This window comes from Pteropus alecto, unplaced genomic scaffold (genome assembly GCF_000325575.1).
Source record: "Pteropus alecto unplaced genomic scaffold, ASM32557v1 scaffold7, whole genome shotgun sequence".
NCBI lineage: Eukaryota > Metazoa > Chordata > Mammalia > Chiroptera > Pteropodidae > Pteropus > Pteropus alecto.
The window spans coordinates 11,063,744-11,068,128 of NW_006494614.1; the positions used below are offsets into that span (position 1 = coordinate 11,063,744).

At 33.4% G+C, this 4,385-nt stretch overlaps 1 protein-coding gene and 1 pseudogene across 3 annotated transcripts in view; one reads left to right on the forward strand and one right to left on the reverse strand.

Annotated features, from left to right (window-relative positions):
* Window positions 1-4,385, reverse strand: part of SLC35A1 (solute carrier family 35 member A1) — a 59,062-nt gene that overhangs the window by 49,322 nt on the left and 5,355 nt on the right. The window lies entirely within an intron of this gene.
* On the forward strand, window positions 2,090-2,207 carry LOC112474994 (annotated as a pseudogene).

Sequence of the window (4,385 nt, forward strand, 5' to 3'; positions counted from 1 at the left end):
GTGATTTTGCTATTTAAAAATTCCCCCCAAGAGTAATGCTAAAGTGCTGGCTAGTGTTCTTTCATGCAAGAAGATGGTCACATGCCTTATGGAGAAAATACATGTTAGATAAGCTTTGTTTAGGCATGAGTTACAGTGCTGTTAGTGATGAGTTTAATGCTAAGAAACAATAATGTATATTAAATCAGGTGTCTTTTAACAGAAACACATATAAAACAGGGTTATATTGATCAGCCGATGAAATGTGACCAGAGGCTCACTGGAACCTAACCATGTATTTCCCTCAGGAATAGTTTAGTATTCACTAATTCAATGTCCATGCTGATGTTAGAGAACATAACTACTACAAATTATAAGAATCGACTATGTATCCAAATCCACGTCCTACAGATTCTACTTCCAGAACATAAATCCATTAACTTCTCTTCATCGCCTGTGCTATCATTGTAGGCCATTATCTCTGGCCTCTACTAAGCTTCCTTACTCCCAGCTCTTGCAACCCTTCTGATCCTATTCTCTTCAAGGGTCAAAGTGACTCTTAAAGCAAAATAGGCTGCCATGTTAGTCTCCGATTTAAACTATTCAAAGATTTCTTAATGCACTTGCAATAAAATCCAAAATCCTTCCCAGGCCCATAGGATCACTCTTGCAATCCTGCTGCCCTCTCCTTCACCTTAGCACCATGGCACTCTCATAACACTCCAGACACACTAATTAGTGGTTATTTAAAAGTGAAGGACTTTTCTGCCTCGGGAACTTCAAACACACTGTTTTCTTTGCCTTCTCTCTGATCTTTTCTTGCCTAACCGCTACTCAATCTTCAGGTCTAGGTTTAAACGTAATTCCTTCAGAGAGAAAGCTTTGCAAATCCAAATGGAGATCCTCTATTATATTTACAGCATCCTCTACTTATCTTTAACACCTCCAATTTATTATTTATTTGCTTAATATCTGGTTCTCCACTAGAGTATAAGTTCCATGAGGACAAAACTGTGTCTTTTTAGTTTAAAACTATATTTCTTACATCTGGAACATTCTTGAGCACGTAACTGAGGCTTGATAAATGAATGAATAAATGAATGAACCTGACTATCCCATTAATCTTTTTAATAATATACTGAAACAGATATAACCTGACTATATGCTTAAAATGTTTGGAGGAAGGAAAATAGATTATTTGGATGTGGCAGTGAGATGTTTCCCTGTAAGTGAACATTAATTATAAGCAAGGCACTAAGAATTTCAAGTCATTTCCTGAGTCTCAGCCTCCCGCATCTCCACATAGTATAAAATGTCATGTATTTACTTTAATCATTAGCCAAGACTAAATATGTTACTGGGCAAAGAGTGTTACTCTAGAGACCATACTAAATAAACACCCAAACTGGCTGGTCTACAATGAAGTTAAGCTTTGCATAGTTCAGATAAAACTAAGTTCTGCAATAATAACTGTATCAATTCTATAAAGTTATTTATCATAGGGTAGAGTGAGGGGAAGGGAAGAAGCTTTTACTTCCTCTAATAGTTTTTTCCATTTAAATAGTAATTCCATTTTTTTCCTTTTTTTGTCATTCTCCAAAAATTTCAAATTAGAATTTAGTAATATATTATCTAAGTTTTACATTAACTTTATTTTCCTGGGAATATAGGGGAAATGCATTATTTTAATTATAATTCTTTCACATTCTTCTTATTATAATTCTTTTACATTCTCCCACCATATCCTGAAATTGTCATCCCTTCTCTCAGATGATAAAACTATTGCTTCTGCTATGAAAACAAAGGAAAAATGTCTAATCTCATGTTTACAGCTTTAAAGAATCAATTTAACATTATATGGTAAAGAATTTTCAAATATAAATTTAAAATTATGAAATCAATTTTTGTTTCCTTTGTATATAACAAATCAACTCATAAAATTTTCAAGTAACAAATATTTTCTGATATTTAGAAGTTTCTTCATCAAAGCAAAAAAAGCACTGACATCCAACCTGTTTTTTGATGAACTATGTAATATCCTATTTGCCTTTATCCACATACTTTTCTTAAACTACCAATTTTAATATGTGTACAAAGAAATGTCAGCATGGTCTACAGCCATGCCACCCTGACCAAGCCTGATCCTGTCTGATCTTGGAAGCTATGCAGGGTAGGGCCTGGTTAGTACTTAGAGGGAGACTACCTAGGAAGACCAGGTTCTGTAGGCATAAAAAATAAAAAATAAGGGATTGTAAGCTGACAAGGTCCTTGCAATCTGTGAGGTCAACCAAGAGTTGCCTCACCAAAAAAAAAAAAAAAAAGGAAAAAGAAAAAGAAATAACAGCATGGAGGATATCTGGAAAATCTTTCACTTCGCTGCAAGCTTCACACCATAAAATAGAAAAGATACAAGTAAAGTTCTAGCCTCTATCATTTGCTGCAACTCCTAACTGTTCAATTCACTCTTATTGGCCCAATCATAGTCTGGCCATGTATTTATTCATCTTTTTCCTATTTCAAACTGCTTCACGTAAATTATCATAAGCCGACTGTCCTCTCAAGATCTAGAACCAACTTTCAACATTTTCACTGGGTATCTTTCCCAAACTGATAGTTGTGCTTTAGTTTCATTAAATCAATTGTCACCACATATTGCTGAATAAGCTGAAGCAATCACAATGTTCTTCCATTACATTTTGTAGCTATCAATCTGTAACCTCATAAGTTAAAATAATTCTCCTTTATCTTTCACACTTTTATCATTCCAAGAAATTAACTTGTTCATTAAAAGTAAACTCTTTGTTCCAAGAAATAAAATATTTTGTTAAGAATTGCAGGTATTCAGTTTCTACCAATGTACTTTAAATAAGCACATGATAATCTGCCAACATATTTCTCCATAAAAATTAGGTTCACTTTAAAATCCAGTAGTTTCAAATGCATTTCACTTCTTCCATGTTTTAATTTTTGCCTGTGTTTTTTCCACTTAGAAACTCCTTGTATTTTAAATGCTTCAAATGATTCTCCTTCCTGGCAAATTCTTGTTAGCCATATAATATGAAATGCCAACCACCAAAACTCTGTTATTAATTCTTTACTTTTTCTTCACTGTTCCTGGTCTTTGTGTACTTTGGAGGTAAATGTTTGCAAAAGAGGCTCTGTTATGAGCCTCTACATCATGCTGGTGACAGACACAGCAACTAATTATTGATGATGATGTTGATGATGTTGGTGCAATGATTGCTTTCCCACACTGCTATTATAACACTATTATTTGATTTGTCTGGTGAATTTTTAGAAATTTTTGTGCTTTTGATATAATTTACAAAAAATGTTTCCACAAAACAAACTACAACTGACCATACCTATAACATTGAATAGCTGAAAAATAAGAAATACTATACACCAAGCAATGCAAAGCTGGAAAAGCATCAAAATAGAACAAAAAATCTAGGCAGGTAGATTGGCAGAAGACTAGCCCAACTGCTAAGTTACACCAAAGGCCTCATTGCTTTTTATGCACATTGGTTTTTAAAAATTCTTAACAGTTACAAAAAAATACACGAACCATGATTTGATCTTACAGTTTAAAATAGCTAACTTCATCTTATTTCAATCTTGAGTCACACTTTTTTCTACCTGTGGAAATTAGGGAAGAAATAAAGAGAAGAAATGTGTTCCCTTATCCCTTGTCTTCCAACAACCCTATATTTGTCTTAAAAGAAGTTATACCTTAAGAATTTCTTAATTTATTAACTCTTAGGTTGTTACACAGAAGCTGTTTTGGAGTTTTAAACACAAAAACTTGTGCCTTTGGAACACTGACTTTTAAAGGTACATTAAGGCCTCTCATTTATCTGACATTATCCCTAATGAAGAATCCTCTAATGAAAGCCGAATTATCATTAAAATGAATCTTAAGAAAGATAGATCTGAGATTTTACCCTACTTGCAACCTAATAAGTTAGGCTGCCACAGTACTTCTGCCTATAAGATAAATTTTAAACTCAAATATATTTAAGCTTTCTACCTTCTGGCCTCAAGTTATTTTTCTGTTCTTTCCTCCCTCGCCAATCCATTTTTACAATATTTTTTTCAAACTTGATTATTTGTAATCATGTGTGTTTACTGGTTTATTTTCTGTCTTCTCCACTAAACCTAAGTAGTAAGTTCTAAGCAAGCAGAAACCACATCTATTTCATTCATACCTGTACATTCAGTGCCAACTATAAAATTGTCACAGAGAAATCACTTAATATTTGTTAAATGAAATTTACAAATGTTTAAATGTAATGTTTCTATAAATGTAATCTGTTTCTACCTAAAAGCTTACACACATGCTACTCCTCACTGGTTTCCCACTCTGAACAATTCGCATCTTGAAACCTGTAAGAAGTCTCACTGAG